Consider the following 27,734-nt stretch of genomic DNA (forward strand, 5'->3'; position numbering starts at 1 on the left):
CTGTCTATCAGATCTATTCCCTTAAATCTATTTCTCACCTCCCCTATATAGTCATAAGGGATTTGATTTAGGTCATACCTGAATGGTTTAGTTGTTTTCTCCACTTTCTTCAATTTCAGTCTGAAGTTGGCAATAAGGAGTTCATGATCTGAGCCACAGTCAGCTCCCAGTCTTGTTTTTGCTGACTGTATAGAGCTTCTCCATATTTGGCTGCAAAAATATAAGCAGTCTGATTTCAGTGTCAACCATCTGGTGATGTCCATGTGTAAAGTCTTCTCTTGTGTTGTTGGAAGAGGGTGTTTACTATGACCAGTGCATTCTCTTGGCAGAACTCTATAAGCCTTTGCCCTGCTTCATTCCGTACTCCAAGGCCAAATTTGCCTGTTACTCCAGTTGTTTCTTGCCTTCCTACTTTTGCATTCCAGTCCCCTGTTATGAAAAGGACATCTTTTTTGGGTGTTAGTTCTAGAAGGTCTTGTAGGTCTTCATAGAACTGTTCAACTTCAGCTTCTTCAGTGTTACTGGTAGAGTCAGACTTGGACTACCATGATATTGAATGGTTTGCCTTGGAGATGAACAGAGATCATTCTGTCATTTTTGAGATTGCATTCAAGTATTACATTTCAGACTCTTTTGTTGACTATGATGTCTATTCCATTTCTTCTAAAGGAGTCCTGCCCACAAAGTAGATATAATGGTCATCTGAGTTAAATTCACCCATTCCAGTCCATCTTAGTTTGCTGATTCCTAGAATGTTGATGCTCACTCTTGTCATCGCCTGTTTGATCACTCCCAATTTGCCTTGATTAATGGACCTAACATTCCAGGTTCCTATGCAATATTGTTCTTTACAGCATCAAATTTTACATTCACCACCAGATACATCCACAACTAAGCACTGTTTTTGTTTTGGCCCACCCACTTTATTCTTTCTGGAGCTATTAGTAATTGCCCTCTCCCCTTCCACGGTAGCATTTTGGAAGCCTTCCAACCTGGGAGGCTTATCTTCTGGTGTGTCATATCTTTTTTGTTTTCATGCTGTTCATGGGGTTCTCCAGGCCAGAATACTGGAGTGGGTTGGCCATTTCCTCCTCCAGTGGACTAAGTTTTGTCAGAACACTTCACTAGGACCTGCCCATCTTGGGTGGTCTTGCATGGCATGGCTCATAGTTTCAATGAGTTGTGCATTTGTGCAAGTCTCTTCATGATGACACAGCTGTGATCCATGAAGGTATCTGTATCACCTAATCTGCTATCAATTCATTGTAATGTGTTTCATTTGTTACTGTATTTTGTAGTTCTGTATTTTTTTTTTAAACACTTCTTTGTTCCTTGTTAAAATTCTTACTCTGTTAACATATTCTTTTCCCTAATTCACTTGGTATTCTTATTACAAAAGCTTTTAATTCTTTATCTGCTGAATTGCTTATTTCTGTTTCATTGCTGGCTTTTTTTCCAGATTTTTTTTTCTTGTTCTTTAAATTGAAATGAATTCCTTTGTCTTCTCTTTTTTGCTTAACTCTTTTTTCTGTCCCTATGAAATTAGGCAAAACAGTTAACTCTTCTAGTCTTAAAGGGGTGTCCTTGTGTGGGGGCATCACTATACAGACTATGTATGTCATAGAGCTGGATCTGACTTGAGCATGAGGCAGATCCTTCCAGAGGTGGTGCTGGCAGCAATCAGTCTGGTAGGACATGGGGCTGCAAATAGAAGGCCTAGAGCCAGAAAGGTATGAGCTAGGGTTTCTCTTCTCGGTGGGTAACCCCTCTCTGTTGGGGGTGGAGTCAGGTCCCAAGTTGCTGGAGCAGAATCCTTGAGAGTCAGGTCCAAGTTGACTCCATTCCTTCCAAGTGCTGTTCTTTCTCCACCCAGCACCAGCACCTTCTCCCCAGAAGCAAGTATTGCTGGAATAAAAGGGGCTGACATGGGTTCTCAGCACGAATCTGGGTGTGGGCTGTGGCAGCCCCAATCCCAATCAGTGTTCCAGAACATTACTCATGTAATAATCACCAGTAATGGCTGCCCTAACCCAACCGAGTCAGCGGTCATTCTGGATCTGGGCTGGCACAGTATCTCACATCCGAGCACATTCCCTAACTATGGCAGCCCTCTCTTTAGCATGAAGTCATATCACAAGCAAACAGAACACAGCAGGGACTTGGTGCAGGCTGGGGTATGCTGGAGCAGTTGTGGAAAAGAGGCCAGGGTCCCAGGCAGTTTCAATTTTTTTCCTGCCTTATTTCAGAAATATGCAATGCATGCACGCTCTTCATGAACAGATTCTGGGTTTCCGACAGCCTTCTTGTTAGCCCACTGGTTTTCTAATGAGTTAAATGGACTCAATCTCCGGTGTCAGACCCCAGGGCTCTCGTGACCAATATGTGACTCAAACAGTTCACTCCCCAAGGAGAATCTCTACTTTTACAATCCCACCCCCTTCTGTGTCCCTTTCCAGGGAAACAGGCTTCAATCTGCTTGTTCCCCTTCCCTTCCTACTCAGTTATGTGTGGATCTTTCTTACAGCCTTGTTTGCCTAGCAGTTTTTCTGCCAGTCTCCAGTTAGTTTTCAGTGAGAATGACTCCACATGTAGATGTATTTTTGATGTATTTGTCAGGGTAGGTGAGTTCAGTGTCCTCTTCCTAAACCACCTTAATCTCTTCTTACAAACATAGTATTTTGATACATTAAGAATAACATCACGGTGTATCAACACAGATTGATTTGCATATATTGAAGAACTGAAAACAAAGCTATTGACAAAGGTTTAATCTCCCAAATAAATGAGCAGCTCATACAGTTCAATATCGGGAAAATAGAACAATCCAATCAAAAAAGTGGGCAGAAGATCTAAACAGACATTTTTCCAAAGAAGACATACAGATGGCCAAGAGGCACATGAAAAGATGCAAATCATCACTCAGTGTTAGAGGAATCAAAACTCCAATGAGATTTCACCTCCCACTAGCCCAGAGGGCCATCATCAAAAAATAAATAAATAAATAAAAAATCCACAAACAATAAGTGTTGGAGAGGGTGTGGAGAAAAGAGAACCCTCCTATACTGTTGGTGGGATGTAAACTGACAAAGCCCCTATGGAGAACAGTATGGGGGTTCCTTAAAAACAACAACAACAACAAAGCTAAAAATAATACTACCATATGATCTAGCAATCCCACTACTGGACATATACCATGAGAAAACCACAATTCAAAAAGACACATGTACTCCAGTGTTCCCTATGGCATTATTTTCAATAACCAGGGCATGGAAGCAACACAGATGTTCATGGGCAGGTGAATAGATAAAGAAGACATGGTACATAATATACATATGTATATTATATGTATAATATGATTATTAGTCATAAAAAGGAAAGAATTTTAGTTAGTTGTGAGGTAGATAAGCCTAGAGTCTGTTATGCAGAGTAAAGTAAGTCAGAGAAAAATTAATATATATTAATGCACTTATATGAAATCTAGAAAACTAGTACTGATGAACTTATTTGCAGGGTAGAACTGGAGACACAGACACAGAGAACAGACTTACAGACACAGCAGGGGAAGGAGAGGATGGGATGAATTGAGAAAATAGCATTGACATATAAACACTGTCAGTGTGAACTAGCTATCCAGAGGGATGCTTCTGAATGACACAGGGATCCCAGTCTGGCGCTGTGTGACAACCTAGAGGGGTAGGATGGGGGAGTGGGAGGGACGCTCAAGGAGGAAGAGATGTATATATCATTATGGCTGATTGTTGGACAGCAAAAACCAACACAGCACTGGAAAGCAATTATCCTCCAATTAAAAGATAAGTTAAATTCCAGGAATACTTTAGAAAAAAAAGAGCAACTATCATTGCATCTCATGATTGAGCTTTTGCCTCATGTTTGATAGTTAAGGAACCTAAAATTATCTTAGGCATGAATCAAAATAATTTTTCACATGTCTTTTTCTTGTTTTCTTTCTATATATGTGATTATATAGAAGCACATATAATTTATAAGGACTGCTTTTACTCCAGAGTGAGTAAAATATCATGTGTGTTTGTGAACATTAAATATAAAAGGAAAACAAATTATGAGCTTTGTTCTTTGGTAGAAGTTTTATGTAGTAAGAGTCATCTGCTTCATTACCTTTGATGTATATGAATACATAGTTTAATTAGTGCAAACTCAAAGTAAATAGCCAGCTCTTTATCAATATGAGAAAAAATTGTGCTTGGCTTTAGTCATTCAGTGATGATTAAATTAATAAGGCCAACTCTGTTCATGAAATAGTTGTGCTTTAAGTTAATAGAAAACCTTATTGCAAATAATTAAAATATTTTGAATTGAAAAAATGATTTATAAATTATTTTTAATACTTTAAAGACCAAAATAATTGCTATAAGTTGCAAAACAGGACATAAAACAGTATACTCTTAAATTTATATTTTGAATTCTGTGATGAACATAATGTCTTAAACTACTTTCTCATTAAAATAATAAAACTTGAAAATAAAATATACAAACAAATAAACTATTTTAAGACATTCTAAAATGGAAACAAACTTTTAAGGTCTGAACTCTAAATGGCAAAATAAATCTTATGAGGTTAGCCTTAGGTGATCTGACTTTCACCTTTAGATGTCCTGAGAAAATCTGGTCTTGATAAATATACCAAGTGAGGCTGAAAAATACCCTAGTACCCATGAGATAGATAGTCTGAAAAAGAACAAAAATATTTCTGAGACCTATAACAGCTGCATTTTTGGTGTAAGTGTATTTGACATAAAATCCATGCAAAAAAGGAAGAAAACAAAATTCAAGTTGGAAGGAGACACCATTTTAAAGGAAAAGCAAACATAGTTTCACACACACAAAAAAAAGTTACACAAGTGGATCTCAGAAAAACATTTTCCCTCAAATTAACAACACACAGCGATTTTATTTTATTTTTTTAATGAGCAAACAAAAACGTGCTCAAAGCAGATAATTTTTTTTTTTTTTTATTGTAGTGGTTTTTGTCATACATTGACATGAATCAGCCATGGATTTACATGTATTCCCCATCCCGATCTCCTCTCCCACCTCCCTCTCCACCCGATCGCTCTGGGTCTTCCCAGTGCACCAGACCCAAGCACTTCTCTCATGCATCCAACCTGGGCTGGTGATCTGTTTCACCCTAGATAATATACATGTTTCAATGCTGTTCTCTCGAATCATCCCACCCCCGCCTTTTCCCAAAGAGTCCAAAAGTCTGTTCTATACATCTGTGTCTCTTTTTCTGTTTTGCATATAGGGTTATTGTTACCATCTTTCTAAATTCGATATATATGTGTTAGTATACTGTATTGGTCTTTATCTTTCTGGCTTACTTCACTCTGTATAATGGGCTCCAGTTTCTTCCATCTCATTAGAACTGATTCAAATGAATTCTTTCTAATGGCTGAGTAATATTCCATGGTGTATATATACCACAGCTTCCTTATCCATTCATTTGCTGATGGGCATCTAGGTTGCTTCCATGTCCTGGCTATTATAAACAGTGCTGTGATGAACATTGGGGTGCACGTGTCTCTTTCAGATCTGGTTTCCTCGGTGTGTATGCCCAGAAGTGGGATTGCTATACTACCCAAAGCAATCTATAGATTCAATGCAATCCCTATCAAGCTACCAACGGTATTTTTCACACAACTAGAACAAATAATTTCACAATTTGTATGGAAATACAAAAAACCTCGAATAGCCAAAGTAATCTTGAGAAAGAAGAATGGAACTGGAGGAATCAACCTGCCTGACTTCAGACTATACTACAAAGCCACAGTCATCAAGACAGTATGGTACTGGCACAGAGACAGAAATATAGATCAATGGAACAGAATAGAAAGCCCAGAGATAAATCCATGAACCTATGGACAACTTATCTTCGACAAAGGAGGCAAGAATATACAATGGAAAAAAGACAACCTCTTTAACAAGTGGTGCTGGGAAAACTGGTCAACCACTTGTAAAAGAATGAAACTAGAACACTTTCTAACACCATACACAAAAATAAACTCAAAATGGATTAAAGATCTAAATGTAAGACCAGAAACTATAAAACTCCTAGAGGAGAACATAGGCAAAACACTTTCTGACATAAATCTCAGCAGGATCCTCTATAACCCACCTCCCAGAATATTGGAAACAAAAGCAAAATTAAACAAATGGGACCTAATGAAACTTAAAAGCTTTTGCACAACAGAGGAAACTATAAGCAAGATGAAAAGACAGCCCTCAGATTGGGAGAAAATAATAGCAAACAAAGCAACAGACAAAGGATTAATCTCAAAAATATACAAGCAACTCCTGCAGCTCAATTCCAGAAAAATAAATGACCCAATCAAAAAATGGGCTAAAGAACTAAACAGACATTTCTCCAAAGAAGACATACAGATGGCTAACAAACACATGAAAAGATGCTCAACATCACTCATTATCAGAGAAATGCAAATCAAAATCACAATGAGGTACCATTACACGCCAGTCAGGATGGCTGCAATCCAAAAGTCTACGAGCAATAAATGCTGGAGAGGGTGTGGAGAAAAGGGAACCCTCTTACTGTGTTGGTGGGAATGCAAACTAGTACAGCTGCTATGGCGAACAGTGTGGAGAGTTCTTAAAAAAATGGAAATAATTAAATTTAAAGCAACTTTGTTTTGATTATCCTTTCACATAATCTGTGAAAGCTACAGCAAATTCTTAATAATAAAACTGCAAATAAGTTTTCAAATAACTCACGTTTGTTATGTTTTTCAAAAAAGAAATAACTTTTATGCAGAAATAACAATGTATATAGGGAAATGAGTCACCATGAATGCAAGTAGGTATATATATATATTCACAATACAACATTTCAGATATAGGAATCATCAAATAATATGAAATAAATACAATATTTCAGGTATAGGAATTATGAAATAAATATTAAATTTGTTTAGAGAAATAATAGAGAATCAAAAATAAAAGTCAGGTGAAAGTGAAAGTCGCTCAGACGTGTCCTACTCTTTGTGAGCCCATAGACTGTAGCCTGCCAGCCTCCTCTGTCCGTGGAATTCTCTAGGACAGAACACTGGAGTGGATAGCCGTTTACTTCTCCAGGGGAACTTCTGAACACAGGGATTAAACCCAGGCCTCCCGCATCGCTGGCAGATTCTTTACCATAGAGCCGCTGGAAAAGTTAGTTACTAGAGTCTAAGAAGAATTACCCATTAAATGGCTCAAGACCCAAATAGAGCTCTTAAAAATGAAAAAAAAAAAAAAAAAATCCATAAGTGACTAAAATAGCATATTAAAAACAAATAAGAATCAGAGAACTAGAATATATTGGTGAAGAAATTATGTAGGGCAAAATATAGATAAAGGCAGGGAAATCATGAGGGATTAGGCAATGTTGAAACTAGAGCAAGAAAGTCTAACATCCGTCTATTCCAGAATTCTTAAAAGAAATGATATAGAGTCTAGGTAGGGTGATACTTAGAGAAACAATGGTTGTCTACCTCCTATAACATGTATAGATAATAAAATTTTGGGTTTTGAAGCCATGTAACAATAAAATAAATAGAAATCTTCATAATTAGAGTAAAATTGTAGTAAATCAAAGACAATAGAAAATTTAAAAGCACCCAAAGAATAAAGACATTATCTAAGATGGAAAACAAATGTAATGACAGAAACTTCACAACAAATACAGTACACATAGACAATAATAAAATGTCATCAAAATAATTAAAGAAATTAACTGTCCTCACAAAATTCTGGAGGTAATCAAATTATGTCTGATAAATGGAGAGAAAGACAAACTTTTTTAGAAAGGAAGACATGGCAAACATGTCTAATAAAACATTGCCTAATAAATAATTATTAAGTGAAAAATAAAAATGGTAATAATAATCTTGTGTAAGGAAAATAACATACCTAATGCACTGGAAGATGAGATTGGAAAAATGAAATAAACAGTTTTGAAGATTAGAATATGCTACATTTTAAAGTTCAAGTTTCATTCAAAGTATTAGAGAGGACAGCAGATGCAATGCTAACTCCTAAAGAAATAAGCACAGAGAGTAAAAAATTCCAAATAAGTCAATTTAAAAGCATAAGCACTCAAAAAGGAAGCTCAATTCAAAAGAAGGCAAGAAAGGAAGAAAATAAGGAAAAGATATAAAACTCTGTACACAAAGAAAGACAACATGGAATTTTGTATTTCCATTAATATAATAAAATATTAATTGACATATGTAAGATTAAAATCTTCATTGACAAAATGTGATACACTGTTTTTTTTAAATACAGAATAATTTAAAATATTGGGACATAAAGTAAAACATGGAGAAATGAACACTGAACAAATAACAATGAAAAACTAGCATAGCTATATTGTTTACAGAGATTTAAGGCAGAAACAGTTTGTAGTCATAAACTATATCACGATAAAATAATTAAATTCAGATGCAACCTGTAATTATTATATATGCATAATTATATGGTCCAAATAAGCAAGCCTCAAGTTGTCTGGAGTACAGATTTTCAGAAAAAAATTTTTAAAAAAATCAGGATATACACACTACTGAGATACTCACACAGATTTACTATAAGAAATTAGCTCATACAATTACAAAGGCTGGCAAGCCCCAAGAGCAACTGTCAGAAAGCTGGAGACCCAGAAGACACAGGAGAAATGATTATGTAGTTTCAGTTAGATAGCCTATAGGCTCAAGACCCAGGAAAAGGTGAAGCTGCAATTTGAATATGAAGGCGGAAAAGGGAAAAAAAAAAAAAAAAAAAAAACCCAACAACTTAAGGTCCCCAATTGATGGCATCACATATTAAGAGATTCTCTCCTGCTCTATCCTTTTGTTCTTTCCAGATCTTGAACTGATTGGATGGGGTTCAAACTCCTTTGGGAGGGCAATCTGCTTTACTCAATCTACTAATTCAAGTTTTAAGCTCGACCACAATCCCCCTCACAGATATACCCAAAATAATATTTAAACAGATATCTAGGCACCACATGGCCAGTCAAGCTACTGTGTAAAATGATCCATCTCACTCTCTATGATAGTTTAAAGAAAAGCAACTTGACTGGATGATCTTACTCAGTTAGGGAGAAAAATACTATAGACTGACTGGGTGGCTTAAATGACAGGCATTCATTTCTCACAATGCTGGAAGCTGGAAGTACATGGTCAATGCACTGGCAGATCTGGGATCCACTGAGAACCACCTTCTTTTTGTATCCTCATGTCTGATATGTACAGCAGAGAGAGAAGGAATGAAAGAGAGAGAAAGGCAGAGAGATTGATCTAGTTTCTTTGTTTTTTTTATAAGGTCACTAACTCCATTCATGAGCTTTTCTCCCTCATGTCCTTGTTACCTTGCAAAGGTTTCATCTCCAAATAACAGACCACTGGAAATTAAGTTTCAAATGTAAATTTGAGGTTGGGGAAGGAGAGGAGATACAGCATTCAGCACACATCAAAATATAAACATAAAAAATGTATAGTAAAACTTTATGGGGTTGATGGCAAAATGGATAGACCGCTTGAAATGAAGTGTAGATAAACAACATAAAACAACAAATACGTATCTATTTATAGTTCTATATGCAACTCACTCCCATGTTCTTGCCTGGAGAATTCCATGGACAGAGGAGCCTGGCTGGCTACAGTTCATGCCGGCACAGAGTCAGACAGGGTTGAGCAAGTAACACACACATACACACACGCACAAACACTTTACACATAATTATGATTATATATGGGCTTCCCAGGTGGTGCTAATGGTAAAGAACATGCCTGCCAATGCAAGAGACAAAAGAGATGTGGGTTGAATCACTGGCTTTGGGAAGATCCCCTGGAGGAAGTCATGGCAACCCACTCCAGTATTTTTGCCTGGAGAATCTCCATGGAGAGAGAAGCCTGGAAGACTACAATCCAAAGGGTTGCAAAGAGTCAGACACAACTGAAGCGACTTAGCATGCACACCCATGATTATATATATTTATAATTATAGATAAGTTTATACAATTAATCATCTGGTAGAGATAACAATTAAAATAAATGAAAAGATACATATTTTCCAGTAATTGACATTGCAGCAGTTGAATAACCATTTGGACTGCAATTAAACTATATAGTTTTTCATAAATTAATATAAAATGTAAAGATGGATTAAATATTTGCACTTAAGAAATAAATATACCATGGGATTAGAATAAAAAGGCTATATGAGGATAAAAAAATCCTTCATAAGTATATTAATGTCTGAAATCATAGAATGTTGGGTCAACAGATCAATAAAAAATTTTAATGTGTTATTATTGTATGTTATGTATGTATGTAGTGTGTAATTATTGTTCAGTTCAGTTCAGTTCAGTCGCTCAGTCATGTCCGACTGTTTGCAACCCCATGAACCACAGTACGCCAGGCCTCCCTGTCCATCACCAACTCCCAGAGTCCACCCAAACGCATGTCCATTGAATCAGTGATGCCATCCAACCATTTCATCATCTGTTATCTCCTTCTCCTGCCCTCAATCTTTTTTAGCATCAGGGTCTTTTCAAATGAGTCAGCTCTTCACATTAGGTGGCCAAAGTATTGGAGTTTCAGCTTCAACATCAGTCCTTCCAATGAACACCCAGGACTTATCTCCTTTAAGATGGGCAGGTTGGATCCCCTTGCAGTCCAAGGGACTCTCAAGAGTCTTCTGCAACACCACAGTTCAAAAGCATCAATTCTTCAGTGCTCAGCTTTCTTCACAGTCCAACTCTCACATCCATACACGACCACTGGAAAAACCATAGGCTTAACTAGAAAGACCTTTGTTGGCAAAGTAATGTCTCTGCTTTTTAACATGCTGTCTATGTTGGTCATAACTTTCCTTCCACGGAGTAAGCGTCTTATAATTTCATGGCTGCAATCACCATCTGCAGTGATTTTGGAGCCCCCCAATATAAAGTCTGATACTGTTCCCACTGTTTCCCCATCTATTTGCCATGAATTGATGGGCCCAGATGCCATGATCTTAGTTTTCTGAATGTTGAACTTTAAGCCATCTTTTTCACTCTCCTCTTTCATTTTCATCAAGAGGCTTTTTAGTTCTTCACTTTCTGCCATAAGGGTGGTTTCATCTGCATATCTGAGGTTATTGATATTTCTCCCAGCAATCTTGATTCCAGCTTGTGCTTCATCCAGCTCAGCATTTCTCATCAGGCACTCTGCATATAAGTTAAATAAGCAGGGTAACAATATACAGCCTTGACATACTCATTTTCCTATTTGGAACCAGTCTGTTGTTCCATGTCCAGTTCTAACTGTTGTTTCCTGAGATGCATACAGATTTCTCACGAGGCAGGTCAGAAGGTCTGGTATTCCCATCTCTTTCAAAATTTTCCACAGTTTATTGTGACCCACACAGTCAAAGGCTTTGGCATAGTCAATAAAGCAGAAATAGGTGTTTTTCTGGAACTCTCTTGCTTTTTTGATGATCCAGCGGATATTGGCAATTTGATCTCTGGTTCCTCTGCCTTTTCTAAAACCATCTTGAACATCTGGAAGTTCACGGTTCACATATAAGGAGCAGAGGATGTGTTTTGCTGGAGCAGCTGTGAAGAGATACCCCACGTCCAGGGTGAGAGAAACCCAAGTAACGTGGTAGGCTCTGAGAGAGGGCATCAGAGGGCAGACAGACTGAAACCACAATCACAGACAACTAGCCAATCTGATCACAAGATCACAGCCTTGTCTAACTCAATGAAACTAAGCCATGCTGTGTGGGGCCACCCAAGATGGACTGATCATGGTGGAGAGGTCTGACAGCATGTGGTCCACTGGAGAAGGGAAAGGCAAACTACTTCATTATTCTTGCCTTGAGAACCCCATGAACAGTATAATTATTGTACAAGCAATAATTATAAAATATTTTTAAAAGAATATTTGTTACATATACATGAATCAGTGAAAAGTGAAAGTAAAAGCCATTCAGTCATGCCCAACTCATTACTACCCATTCCATCACCAGAATACGAGAGTGGGTAGCCTTTCCCTTCTCCAGCAGATCTTCCTGACCCAGGAATTGAACCAGAGTCTTCTGCATAGAAGGCTGATTCTTCACTAACAGAGCTATCAGGGAAGCCCATGATGAATTAGTAACATGCTACTTATAGTAAGAGTTCTAATAAAATACAGTAAAAAAAATAACCCAAATAAGAAAGCAATCTTGATTAAAAAAAATAGGCTGAATTTTGACACCTCACCAAAAAAAGATAGATAGTAAATACACACTTGAAAAACTGCTCCTCACCATATGTCATCAAGGGAAGTATAAATGAAAACAGCAAGGAGATTCTACCGCACACTCAGAATGGCTAGTATCCAAAACACTGACAACACAAATTGCTGGTGAAGATGTGGAGTAACAGGAAGAGTCGTTTTTGAGAGTAGGTCTGGCTGTTTCTTACAAAAGTAAACAATTCTTACCTAGAGATCAAGCAATCTTGCTCCTTGGTATTTACCCAGAGGGGATGACAACTTATGTCTATTCAAAACTTTCACATGGATGTTGTTAATAGCTTACTCAAAATTGCTGAAATTTGGAAACAATGACGATGTCCTTCAGTAAATGCATGAGTACATGGTGCTTCTTCCAGAAAATGCTATATAATTGTTTGAGCTATCAAACTACGAAAAGACATGGAGGAACCAGAAATGCATATTACTAAGTGAAAATAGCCAATCTGAAAAGGCTGCAAGCTGTGTGGTTTCAACTATATATCATTCTGTGAAAGGGAAAACTAGAAACAGTGAACAGATTGGTGGCTGCCAGAAGGTGGGAAAGAGGGAAGAATGTATAAGCAGAGCACAGAGGATTTTAAGGTATTGAAAATACTGCTTGGAAACATATGATGGATACATGCCATTATACATTTGTCCAGATCCATAGAAGGCACAACACCGGTAGTAAATCCTAAAGTGAGCTGTGGATTTGGGGTGATTATGATGTATCAATATGGATTCATCAATTCTAGCAAAAGAATCGGTGTGGTAGGAAATGCTGACAATGGGGAGGTTATGGATGTATGGAGGCAGGGGAGTATATGCTCCCGGAATGTTCCTCTCAATTTTGTCATAAACCTAAAACTACACTTAAAAAATGAACCCCTTAAGTTAAAACAAACAACAAAAACCCATATAAGAGTGGAATGGCAATCAATTCACAACAGGAAAAAAAAAAATTCATAGCTCAGATAAACTTTAAAAATCAAAGTGTAAAAGTGATTTGAAAAACAAAGTTACTTCCACAATTTTAATGGGAGTGTAAATTGAAATACTTTTCTAAGAGAAATGTAACTCCATGCGTCAGTGTGTCATTAGATACGAAAACCCACCTTCTAATGTATATGTGTGTATGAATGCGTGTGTGTGTGTGTGTGTGTGTGCTGTATTAGTTGCTCAGTCGTGTCTGACTCTGAGACCCCCATGGACTGTAACTTGCCAGGCTCCTCTGTTCATGGGATTCTTCAGGCAAGAATATGGGAATGAATTTCCATTTTCTACTCCAGGGGATATTTCTGACCCAGGAATGGAACCCACTTTTCCTGCATTGCAGGCAAATTTTTTTTTACCATCTGAGCCAGCAAAGAAGACCATTTCTATGCTTTATAAATTAATTATAGACAGGCATATGCAGGAGCATTTATATCAACAGGCTTATAAACTACTTCTGCAAACTGAGGAAAGACATAATAAGAAATTAGAATATTACTTCTGCAGAAAATCATTTACACTGTCTCAACTTTCAACAAATTGAACAAGATTATAATAGATCAGCTCTTTTTAATAATTGAAAATTAAAGACTTTATAATGATGCAGTAATGTGCTTTAGTTAAGTTAATCATGACCTACTCTCTTATCTATAATGTAGAGTCATCATGTGTCTCTCGTAATGGTGAGCACTAAGTATGGCCTACACGGATCTATGTGTTTTCAACTCTGCAGTTCTCTCAGCTGCACATTATATGATCTTTCATCTCATTCCCAAACCTGTCATTCTTTTCTGCCCTAAAGTACTCTTAAATCTTAATCTTTTTCCTGATTCTGGAGCTTAGCATTTCTGTTTCCTTTGCCAAAAAATTATTTACCTCCTTTTTTCTCTGACTAAATCTTCTTGATCTTCTAAAAATGTTCAAATGTTCAACTATAATGAATGGTTATAGCAGCTTCTCCTAATGCAGATATATTTAATTAGTTATTAAAATCTCTGGTACTTGAAATACTCATTATATATTCAGATATAATTGGATAATGAAAGACATTTGTTTCACATTATATATTTATAGCAGTTAGAGTTCAACTCCTAATGTCAAGGACCACAGAAACTACTTATGCGTAACTTGAAACATAATTTAATACAGAAGAAATTCATAATAGGATGTCTTGCAGAATAGTCTGGTCAGCCTTTCTTAGAAACCTAAAAAAAAAAAATATTATATCATTTGGAGCTATCTCGTACTGCTTTTGAATATAATATCTTGCCCCAAATCTACATGGACTTAGAAATTTACTTAATGTCATTGAGTCACTATCCTCACCTACAGTAGAAGAACATTGGGCCCCTAGATTGAGACATCTTTAACTAAAACAGAATATCTCCTTTTGTGTCTAAGGTGGGTGGATGTAGTGAAGGTTAGCCTACCTAACTTACCTTTAGCTATAATTAAAAATATTTATATATTTTTCTGATTTATTTCATTATACAAGCTTGTTTGAATCCCATTAACTTTTTATGAGATTCCAAAGAATCCCATAAAGTTAAGAATTTATAAATTCTTAACTGTATTTCATTAATACTTCCATGGTTTATTCTTTAAGAAATATATTTGAGATTTCAGTATTTTATCACAAACCATAAAGCCTGTCTTTAGGGGTAGATGCAAAGACTAGTGACTTATCTTTGAATCCCAGAGTGAAAGGGTCCATGGAGGTTTGGATATGCAGTTTGCCTGGGATCTGGGTTTAGAGATCACAGCTTTCAGGTGGTTTAACTATTGTAGCAGTTCCCTGGGGCTGAATTAACAAAGCACCACAAACTGGGTGGATTACACAATTCAGTTCTGGAGTCTGGAAGACTGACACCGAGATGTTATTAAATTTGGTTCTGATCCATACTGCTCTCCTAATTTCCAACAGCTCCAGGCCTTCCTTGATTTTGTAGATAGCATTCTCCCTGTGTCTTTAAATCTTCTTCCCTCTATGTCTTTTTCTATATTTCTCTTCTTAAGAGGAGGCCAGTAATACTGGATTAGGGTATAATAACCTTATCTTGAATTGCTCGTTTGCAAACACTCTTTTGCCAAGTAAGGTCACATTTACAAGTACTGAGGATTAGGATCTCAATGTCTTTGGGAGTATACAGTCATCGTCTTCTTCTTTCTTTTTTACTTTATTTTTTAATTGAAAGATAACTACTTTACAATATTGTGATGATTTCTGCCATACATCAACATGAATCAGCCATAGGCACAGCACAACAGCTTTGGGTTTCCTGTGTCATACAGAAAATTCCAGTGGCTATCTACTTTACATATGGTAATAGATATGTTTCAATGCTACTCTCCCAAATCATCTCTCCTTCTTTCTCCCTCATTGTGCACAAAAGTCTGTTCTCTATGTCCGTATCTCAGTTTTTGCCCTGCAAATAGGTTCATCAATACTGTCTTTCTAGATTCCATATATATATGTTGATACACAATATTTGTCTGTCTCTTTCTGACTTACTTCACTTTGTATGATAGGCTCTTGGCTCATTCACCTCATCTGAATTGACTTAAATGTGTTCCTTCTTACAGCTGAGCAATATTCCATTGTGTATATGTAGCACATCTTCTTTATCCATTCATCTGTAGATGGACATCTAGGTTGCTTCCATGTCCTAGTAATTGTATTATATTGCTGCAATGAACATTGCACACACATATCTTTTTCAGTTATAGTTTGGCAAGACACAATTTTAATTTTAATAGCTATTCATTGCAAGGATTTTGATAATAATTTAATGTTTCTGAAAAAAAAAATTAAAAATGGTACTAACCCATGACATGCTGTTTAAAGGAAACTTCAATTACATAGTTAGTTATATACTCTAAAGTGATGCTGCTGTAGCTGAGTCGCCCAGTCGTGTCTGACCCTTTGTGACTCATGGACGGCAGCACACCAGGCCTCCTGTCCCTCACCATCTCCCGGAGTTTGCCCAAGTCCATGTTCACTGGACTGGTGATGCTGTCCAGCCCTCTCATCCTCTGACGCCTTCTTCTGCTCTCAGTCTTCCCCAGCAGCAGCAACTTTTCCACTGAGTCATCTGTTTGCACCAGATGACCAAAATACTGGAGCTTCAGCTTCAGCGTCAGTCCTTCCGGTGAGTATTCAGGGTTGATCTCCCTTAAGATTGACTAGTTTCATCTCCTTGCTGCCTGAGGGACTTTCATAAGTCTTCTCCAGCACCACAGTTTGAAGGAATCAATTGTTTGGTGGTCTGCCTTCTTCATGGTCCAGCTCTCACATCCACACATGACCACCGGCAAGACCACAGCCTTGACTATACAGACCTTTGTCGGCAGAGTAATGTCTCTGCTTTTCAACCCACTGTCTAGGTTTGTCATCACTCTAAAGTAATAGGCAGTGCTAAAATGCTAATTAGAGAAATGAAGTCTAATTTCATTTGTTTAAAATGTAGTTAGGATCTAGAATTTAATTGCTTGAAAACCAGAATTGCATAATCATAGGATACAGTCTTTTTTTTCTCTTAAACTTATAATTAAAAAACAAAACAAAAATCTATGTTAACCCATTAAGACGAGCCTCCAAATATTTCATTGTAATGAAATCACATAAAATCGTGTTCTACAACTGGTTACCATTGAGGAGCATGAATCACAAAAGCACGTCCATAAAACTGAAGAAGTGCCAGAAACATCTGGTACTCACTATCAGAGAACACAAGTAACTGAAACTTGAAGCAACAACATTATGGAGAGAAAATGAATAAATTGCAGGGGGGCAAAATTATGCTACTTTTATATTGGGGATTTTTTTTTTCCCCCTAAATCTCATGAAAAGGCATTAAGCCCTTGCAGAAACTCTGAGCTTGAGATATTGTTTTGAGAGAGGCAAAATTTTGTTTTCAAAAGTAATAATGCATCCAGTATGCGAGAAGCAGAAATCCTGGAGAAAAATGACAAAGAGAAGTGATCCAAAAATTCTGAGTGCTTTAGTACTGTAGATTTCCAGTAAATCCTAACAAACACAGAAGCAAGAGGCCAAGAAATCAATCAGAAAGAAATTGCTAAGTAATTTAAAAAGCCTAGGAACTTTCAATAGTCTTATGTTGCAGAGGAGACACAATTGTACTACAGGATAAGAGAGGAGAGAAGAGAGCAATAAACACCACATGAATTCACTTGCCACTTCTAAAGAGTTATGTCCTAAAATAAAATGTGTACCAGATAAAGATAAGCTTTACAACACAAGCTCAAAAAAATCTAGGTTGCTTATTGAGACATGGTAATATGCCCTTACTCTAACTACTGGCATGAAGCAAGTTAATTCTTCCCTAAAGGAAAACACAATTATCTAGAGCTGTTTAAATTTTTCATGTTGAGTGTAACACGCAATAGAATATTCCCAGTATTAACATGAGACAAAAATCCAAAGATGAAAAACCGAGAGAAAATTTACAAATAAAACCGATCCACAGATATACAGACAATTCAGACAGACATAGAATTGATAACAAATCTGATTAGTATATTTAAACATGTTCAAAACAATAGCCTGGTTAGAAATTACACAAAGGAGACTTAAAGCTGTATCAGCTACCTTATCATTTTAGGTGAGTCTGCTACCAGACCAGCAGAGACTAGGAATTAGCACATGGACAGGGATAATCTGCCCTAACCACTATGTGTAGGAAGGTCACCTTTTATGTAATGGGGGTGGAGAGAAATAGATTGATGTTCATTGATGGGATTTGTGGTTTTCCATGACTAGCATTATCAGTAAATGAGTGAGTACCACAAATAAAGTCTAATGAAAATATGAGGGAGTATCAGATATGAAGTTCTGTGCCAACCAAGATGGCTAGCCAATTTTGATCAGCAGAAATGTTAACTAAATGGGAGATGTAACTACAATTACACTGGATGGTAGAAAATGGGCATTCTGATTATCAATTATGGTGTCAGGACAAACTGCAGCAATAGGAACTGAATTTGTCACATTAACCCTCTTTTGATAATTTTTCCAGGAATTATAATTAAAAATTATAATTTAAAAAAAAAAAACAGGAGAAGCAATGGAATCTGTATGATCAAAAGAGTTAACTATGTTGGATGCAAACACTCACCAGTTTCCTTTGCCATTTGACATTGCCATTTTCCAATTTCAGTCATTGTTGAATAAATAAATTTGTAGCTCTCTTCATAATTCCTAGAATATTTTCTTTATGGTAAAGTATGTATTCCTTAGCTTCCTTGTGATATTAGTTGGAAGTCAGTTTCAACTAAAGTCACATTTTTCTTAAATTAGTTACTCTGACCTTTTTGTTTTGTTTTTTTTTTTTTTCTGAAAGAATCTTCTCTTCCAAAATTGTAAGGCTCAACTGCTAAAAAATCTGACAGAAAACCACTTCCCAACTTGTTCCACTATCCCCAGGATAAACTTAACACAAAACTCTAATGAGGACTTTAAGTAAAAGAATGTTATAAGCTAACTTCTCTCAAGAATATAGGTAAAAACATATTCTAAACAAAAGTCAATCAAATTTACTAACATCTGGTAGTTCAGACGGTAAAAAATTTGCCTGCAATGCAAGAGGCAGGGATTTGATCCTAGAAGATCCTCTGGAGAAGTTAATGACTACTCACTCCAATATTCTTGTCTGGAGAATTCCATGGACAGAGGAGCCTGGCAGGCATACAGTCCATGGGGTTCAGCGTCGGACACAAAGGAGCAACTAACACTTTCATTTTCAAACACATCATACCTCACAAGCTGGATTTACTTTAGAAATTTAAGAAAGATTTAGCATTCAGAAACAATAAATGCATATCTCTACATCAGTGGAAAAAATAAGACAAATGTGATATTCTCAATAACTAGAGTAAATAATAAATTTCTTAATCTATGAAATACATCAAGTGGACCCCTCCCACATATTAATTTATGGCGTTTTATCTCAAGATAGAAGAAAAACAAGCTTAGGTGTAAAACATTACTTCTATTCAACAATTTCTGTTAATATTCCTAGTCACTGAAATAAGAAAACAGAAAGTAGTAAGATTTAGAAATGGCAAAATAAAATTGTAAATGGCAATAACAATATATCCATCCAAAAAAATCAAAAGCATCTTCAGATATTAAAATGACTCATATTTTCATTATAAATATATAATCTATGAGACAGTATAATTTCATATTGCTATTCTAATGATATGCTTAGCTTAGTGTATGATTAGTTATCCATGAGAAATCAGAAGAAATTGAATTTATTTTAAAATCTTTTATCATATTACACAAAATCCACACATATCAATCAATTTTCTTGATTATATTCTTCCTGTATCCACTAACTCATTTTTTCATTAGTAAGAATCATTTTACCTGTAAATGTTAGGGCATATTCTCAGTTATGTATTTAAAGTGTAAAATACGCAGACTGAGGGGCTTGTGTGACAATACACTTAACCATAAATTGGGTCATACTTTACTAATTTGTTTTTTTCAGAGAGTTGGACAAACAGTTGTTTTCTGCAGTAAACATGCTGATTTAATTTAGTGGCCTTTTGAGTACAGACCCACATCTCATTTTATTGCTCTGATAAAATGTCAGCAAAAATGTATGCATTCTTTAATTGCCTCTAGAGAAAGTCAACCTAAAACAGAAAACAGCAACCATTATGATAAAAAGCATATGTTTCAAGTATCTTGGGTATAATAATATGTATCTGCTGAGGAGACAATTTGTATTGAATATTCTAATGTCTAAGAGTAAGTAATAATAGATCTCTAGGTAAATATTTCAAATGATTTATTTTTTAAAGGCTTGTTCAGTGAATTATTTCATCTACTGACACCAATGGTTCTTCTCTGTGAGGCTAACTTAGTATGTCACGGAAGAGTTTATCCTGTAATTTACAGCAATATTTTTAAGAGCTAGGACTTGGATAAAAGAAAATGTAATACTTAGCTTCTTACTTTTGACAGTGTACTGATAAAGCTGTGCATAGGCAGAACTGTCCTGTGAATGAAACAAATAATTATAAAAAGAATAATTTTTAAAGTGAAGTGAAATTCTCTCAGTCGTGTCCAACTCTGCTACCCCATGGACTATACAGTCCATGGAATTCTCCAGGGCAGAATGCTGGAGTGGGCTGCTGTTCCTTTCTCCAGAGGCTCTTCTCAACCCAGGGATGGAACCCAGGTCTCCTGCATTGCAGGAGGATTCTTTACCAGCTGAGTTACCCAGAAAGCCCCAAATTTTTTTTTTTTTTTTTGAAAAAGAAAGCCCCAAATTTTTAAAGCTCTTAGTTAATTGATGTGAGAATTAAAGCCTAATAGGTATTTCAAAAATAAAATAAATCAATACTATTAAAATGTTAATTAATATATCTTACAGTGAAGATTTAGATGGAGACATGTGAATCATTTTATAGCCACCACTAAAATGTGAATTTTCAATTACAGAGACCAAAGTTCTACAGCTAAACAAACACACAGGAGTGTAAAATTTTTATTAGGATATATCAGTGTTGATGTTTTATCTCTATGATGTAGACTTAACTTATATACAGCATTCTCTGCATAATGAATTAATTTCTTATAATTTTGAACTTCCCTATCAGTAATTAATTTTTAAAAATTTTTTTTTATTAGTTGGAGGCTAATTACTTCACAACATTTCAGTGGGTTTTGTCATACATTGATATGAATCAGCCATAGATTTACACGTATTCCCCATCCCGATCCCCCCTCCCACCTCCCTCTCTACCCGATTCCTCTGGGTCTTCCCAGTGCACCAGGCCTGAGCACTTGTCTCATGCATCCCACTTGGGCTGGTGATCTGTTTCACCCTAGATAATATACATGCTGTTCTTTCAAAACATCCCACCCTCATCTTCTCCCACAGAGTCCAAAAGTCTGTTCTGTATTTCTGTGTCTCTTTTTCTGTTTTGCATATAGGGTTATCATTACCATCTTTCTAAATTCCATGTATATGTGTTAGTATGCTGTAATGTTCTTTATCTTTCTGGCTTACTTCACTCTGTATAAGGGGCTCCAGTTTCATCCATCTCATTAGAACTGGTTCAAATGAATTCTTTTTAACGGCTGAGTAGTATTCCATGATGTATATGTACCACAGCTTCCTTATCCATTCGTCTGCTGATGGACATCTAGGTTGCTTCCATGTCCTGGCTATTATAAACAGTGCTGCGATGAACACTGGGGTGCACGTGTCTCTTTCAGATCTGGTTTCCTCAGTGTATATGCCCCAGAAGTGGGATTGCTGGGTGATATGGCAGTTCTATTTCCAGTTTTTTAACAAATCTCCACACTGTTTTCCATAGAGGCTGTACTAGTTTGCATTCCCACCAACAGTGTAAGAGGGTTCCCTTTTCTCCACACCCTCTCCAGCATTTATTGCTTGTAGGCTTTTGGATAGCAGCCATCCTGACTGGCGTGTAATGGTACCTCATTGTGGTTTTGATTTGCATTTCTCTGATAATGAGTGATGTTGAGCATCTTTTCATGTGTTTGTTAGCCATCTGTATGTCTTCTTTGGAGAAATGTCTGTTTAGTTCTTTGGCCCATTTTTTGATTGGGTCATTTATTTTTCTGGAATTGAGCTGCAGGAATTGCTTGTATATTTTTGAGATTAATCTTTTGTCATTTTTCATTTGCTATTAGTTTCTCCCAATCTGAGGGCTGTCTTTTCACCTTATTTATAGTTTCCTTTGTAGTGCAAAAGCTTTTAAGTTTCATTAGGTCCCATTTGTTTAGTGTTGCTTTTATTTCCAATATTCTGGGAGGGGGGTCATAGAGGATCTTGCTGTGATTTATGTCGGAGAGTGTTTTGCCTATGTTCTCCTCTAAGAGTTTTATAGTTTCTGGTCTTACATTTAGATCTTTAATCCATTTTGAGTTTATTTTTGTGTATGGTGTTAGAAAGTGTTCTAGTTTCATTCTTTTACAAGTGGTTGACCAGTTTTCCCAGCACCACTTGTTAAAGAGGTTGTCTTTTCCATTGTATATCCTTGCCTCCTTTGTCAAAGATAAGGTGTCCATAGGTTCGTGGATTTATCTCTGGGTTTTCTATTCTGTTCCATTGATCTATATTTCTGTCTTTGTGCCAGTACCATACTGTCTTGATGACTGTGGCTTTGTAGTATAGTCTGAAGTCAGGCAGGTTGATTCCTCCAGTTCCATTCTTCTTTCTCAAGATTACTTTGGCTATTCGAGGTTTTTTGTATTTCCATACAAATTGTGAAATTCTTTGGTCTAGTTCTGTGAAAAATACCGTTGGTAGCTTGATAGGGATTGCATTGAATCTATAGACTGCTTTGGGTAGAATAGCCATTTTGACAATATTAATTCTTCCAATCCATGAACACAGTATGTTTCTCCATCTGTTTGTGTCCTCTTTGATTTCTTTCATCAGTGTTTTATAGTTTTCTATGTATAGGTCTTTTGTTTCTTTAGGTAGATATACTCTTAAGTATTTTATTCTTTTTGTTGCAATGGTGAATGGTATTGTTTCCTTAATTTCTCTTTCTGTTTTTTCATTGTTAGTATATAGGAATGCAAGGGATTTCTGTGTGTTAATTTTATATCCTGCAACTTTACTATATTCATTGATTAGCTACACTCATTTATGATTAAAACTCTCCCAAAAGCAGGAATAGAAGGAACATACCTCAACATAATAAAAGCTATATATGACAAACCCACAGCAAGCATCACCCTCAATGGTGAAAAATTGAAAGCATTTCCCGTGAAATCAGGAAAAAGACAAGGGTGCCCACTCTCACCACTACTATTCAACATAGTGTTGGAAGTTCTGGCCACAGCAATCAGAGCAGAAAAAGAAGTAAAAGGAATCCAGACAGGAAAAGAAGAAGTGAAACTCTCACTGTTTGCAGATGACATGATCCTCTACCTAGAAAACCCTAAAGACTCTACCAGAAAATTACTAGAGCTAGTAATTAATTTTAAACAGAAAATTGTCATGAGAAAATCCAAAACTATAGATTAAGGATATTTTTTAAAAATTATATTTAGAGAAACCACAAACCAGTGGGGGGAAAGTAATCATAAGAGTTAAGAAGTTTTCAAATGTACAAATGGGAAACAAAGATCACAGCAAAAACAACAAACACTTGATAATTGAAACGTGGCCTTCAAACACAACTAAGGATATACCTTAGCATATTGCACTGAATATTAAATGTTTTAAAAGAGAAAACAGAGATAGAAAATAAAGAGGCCTAATCCAGAACACTTTTACATCTGAAGTATTAAAGCTACTTTGAATTCTTTCAGTCAAAAAAGTTCACATTTCCGAAAATAAAATTGAATATGTTTTATCAACAATTTTGTTTTATCATTTAAAAAAACTATTATGTTTCTTATTATTTTAGGTGAAATTTCAGAAGGCATATATGAATTCAAAGTACTATTTAAAGTTCAGTACAGTTCAGTCACTGAGTTTCAGAAGGCATATAGGAATTCAAAGTACTATTTAAAGTTCAGTACAGTTCAGTCGCTGAGTCGTGTCCAACTCTTTGCAACCCCATGGACTGCAGCACACCAGGCTTCCCTGTCCAACACCAACTGCTGGAGCTTGCCCAAACTTATGTCCACCGAGTTGGTGATGCCATCCAACCATCTTATTCTCTGTTGTCCCCTTCTCCTCTTGCCTGTAGTCTTTTCCAGCATCAGGGTCTTTTCCAAGGAGTCAGTTCTTCCCATCAGGTGGCCAGGTATTGGAGTTTCAGCTTCAGCATCAGTCCTTCCAATGAACACCCAGGACTGATCTCCTTTAGGATGGACTGGTTTGATTTCCTTGCAGTACAAGGGACTCAAGAGTCTTCTCCAACACCACAGTTCAAAAGCATCAATTTTTTGGTGCTCAGCTTTCTTTATAGTCCAACTCTCACATCCATACATGACTATTGGAAAAACCATAGCTTTGACTAGACAGATCTTTGTTGGCAAAGTCATGTCTCTGCTTTTTAATATGCTGTCTAGGTTGGTCATAGTTTTACTTTCAAGGAGCAAGCATCTTTTAATGTCATGGCCACAGTCATCTTCTGCAGTGATTTTGGAGCCCGATAAAAGAAAGTCTGTCACTGTGTCCATTGTTTCCCCATCTATTTGCCAGGAATTGATGGGACCAGATGCCATGATCTTAGTTTTCTAGATGTTGAGTTTTAAACCAGCTTCTTCACACTCCAATTTCACTTTCATCAAGAGGCCCTTTAGTTCTTTTTCACTTTCTGCCAAAAGGGTGGTGTTATCTACATATCTGAGGTTATTGAAATTTCTCCCCACAGTCTTGATTCCATGTTGTACTTCATCCAGCCCAGGATTTCACTTGATGTACTCTACATATAATTTAAATGAACAAGGTGACAGAATATAGCTGTGCTGTACCCCATTCCCTGTTTGGAATCAGTCCATTATTCGATGTCCAATTCTAACTGTTGCTCTTGACCTGCATACAGATTTCTCAGGAAGCAGGTAAAGTGGTCTGGTATTCTCATCACTTGAAGAATTTTCCACATTTTGTTGTGATTCACAGAGTCCAAGGCTTTGGAATAGTCAATAAAGAAAAAATAGATGTTTTTTCTGGAACTCTCTTGCTTTTTTGATGATCCATTGGATGTTGGCAATTTGATCTCTGGTTCCTATGCCTTTTCTAAATCCAGCTTGAACATCTGGAAGTTCACGGTTCATGTACTGTTGAAGCCTGGCTTGGAGAATGTTGAGCATTATTTTACAGGTGTGTGAGATGAATGCAATTGTGCTGTAGTTTGCACCTTCTTTGGCACTGCCTTTCTTTGGGATTGGAATGAAAACTGACATTTTCCAGTCTCGTGGCCACTGCTGAGTTTTCCAAATTTGCTGGCATATTGAGTAAAGCACTTTCACAGCATCATCTTTTAGGATTTGAAATAGCTCAACTGGAATTCCATCACTTCCACAAGCTTTGTCCATAGTAATGCTTCCTAAGGCCCACTTGACTTCACACCCCAGGATTTCGGGCTCAGGGACAGTGGTCACACCATCGTAATTATCTGGGTCCTAAAGAATTTTTTTTGTATAGTTCTTCTGTGTATTTTTGCCACCTCTTCTTAATATTCTCTGTTTCTGTAAGGTCTATACCATTTTTGTCCTTTATTTGTGCCCATCTTTACATGAAATGTTCCCTTGATATCTCTAATTTTCTTGAAGAGATCTCTATTCTTTCCTATTCTATTGTTTTCCTCTATTTCTTTTCATAGATCACTGAGGAGGGCTTTCTTACTTCTCCTTACTATTATTTGGAACACTTCTCTTCTACTCTCAGCTATTTATAAGGCCTCCACAGACAACCATTTTGCCTTTTTGCATTTCTTTTTCTTGGGGATGATCTTGATCACTGCTTCCTATACAATGCCATGCATCTCTTGCCCATAGTTCTTCAGGCAGTCTGTCTATCAAATCTAATCCCTTGAACCTAAGGAACTTGATTTTGGTCATACCTGAATGATCTAGTAGTTTTTCTTGCTTTCTTCAATTTAAATCTGAATTTGGCAATGAGGAGTTCATGATATGAGCCACAGTTAGCTCCTGGTCTTCTTTTGTTTGTTTTTTTACTGACTGTATAGAGCTTCTCCATCTTTGGCTGCAAAAAATATAATCAATCTGATTTCGGTATTGCCCATCTGGTGACATTCAGGTGTAGTGTCTTCTATTGTGTTGTTGGGAGAGGGTATTTGTTATGACCAGTGTGTTCTCTTGGCAAAATTCTGTTAGCCTTTACCCTGCTTGATTTTGTACTCCAAGGTTAAATTTGCCTGTTATTTCAGGTATCTCTTGACTTCCTACTTTTGCATTCCAGTCACCTGTGATGAAAAATGACATTTTTGGGGGGGGGGGGTGTTATTTCTAGAAGGTCTTCTAGATCTTCACAGAATCATTCAATTTTAGCTTCTTCAGCATTAGTGGTTGGGACATAGACTTGGATTACTGTGATATTGAATGGTTTGCCTTGGAAACGAACATAGATCATTCTGTCATTTTTGAGATTGCACCCAAGTACTGCATTTCAGACTCTTTTGTTGACTAGGAGGGCTATTCTATTTCTTCTAAGAGATTCTTGCCCATAGTACTAGATTTAATGGCCATCTGAATTAAATTCGCCCTTTCTGGTCCATTTTGTTCACTGATTCTTAAAATATTGATGTTCACTGTTACCATCTCCTATTTGACCACTTCCAATTTACCTTGATTTATGGACCTACCATTTTCGGTTCCTATGCAATGTTGTTCTTTACAGCACTGGACTTCCATCCCTAGTCACATCCACAACTGGGCATTGTTTTGCTTTGCCTCTGCCTCTTTCTTTAGGGAGTTATTTCTCCACCCTACTCCAGAAGCTTATTGGATACCTACCAACCTGGGGAGTTCATCTTTCAATGTCCTATCTTTTTGCCTTTTCATACTGTTCATGGGGTTCTCAAGGCAAGAATACTGAAGTGGTTTGCATTTCCTTCTCCAGGAAACCACATTTTGTCAGGTTACTATTTAATCTGTTAAAATGTAAGCTTTCAAAATTCCTTATTGAGAACATTCTCATCTACTTAGTGTTGTGTGGTTCACTTCAAAGTTAGTAGATTACAGTAGAAACCATATTTTTAATTCATGCTTTTGACAGTCAGCAATCAAGCTGACTAATTCTTCAGAACTCAGCAGGTCATATTCATAACTTCATAATGATAATTGTCAGTGAGATAATAGACAGAAATACAACTATTTATCTACTAGAATCTGGAGCCTATCATTATCCATAAATACCTGTTCAGTGTTTGTGTTTTTAAGTGAATATTGCAGCCATATTTAGCTGAAGTAATTAATCTTTACCAGTTTTCATGAAACAACATAGTTTAACTCACTTTATTTCTAAAATTAGTCAAAATAAAAAGTACTTTTTAATATTAACACTAAAATTAATTTTAAAAGAAATGAGACTGATTAATAGTTAAAAGTCAATCTACATCCAGTAAGGCATGTTCAATTACTTTGATATTCATGACCCATAACATAATAAAAGGTAGTTTTTCAATTTCCTGCCTAGTTGCAAAATTATGCTAAATAAATAAAACTGGTTCTGACAGTTTTAGCTAACTGTTTGGCCAAACGAACCTACTCTTACTCAGATATGGTCTTCATCATGGAAAAATTATTTTTCTCTTTTATATTAAGAAGCAAATAATAATCAGGAAACAATTACTTTTTTTTTTTCATTAAAATAAATGAAAGTTTCATTTCAGTTCAGTCACTCAATTGTGTCCAACTCTGTGACTGAAGCATGCCAGGTCTCCCTGTCCATCACCAACTCCTCTAGCTTGCCCAAACTCATGTTTCAATTGATTGAATAGAAAAAAACAAACAAACAA

The 27,734-nt window shown here is 36.4% G+C and overlaps 1 pseudogene; it reads left to right on the plus strand.

Moving 5' to 3' along the window:
* The first annotated feature begins 1,925 nt into the window (after positions 1-1,925).
* The window catches only part of LOC133049970 (ATP-binding cassette sub-family F member 2-like), a 39,319-nt pseudogene continuing 13,510 nt past the window's right edge, over positions 1,926-27,734 (plus strand).

Source organism: Dama dama, chromosome 31 (assembly GCF_033118175.1).
Source record: "Dama dama isolate Ldn47 chromosome 31, ASM3311817v1, whole genome shotgun sequence".
Taxonomy (NCBI): Eukaryota; Metazoa; Chordata; class Mammalia; order Artiodactyla; family Cervidae; genus Dama; species Dama dama.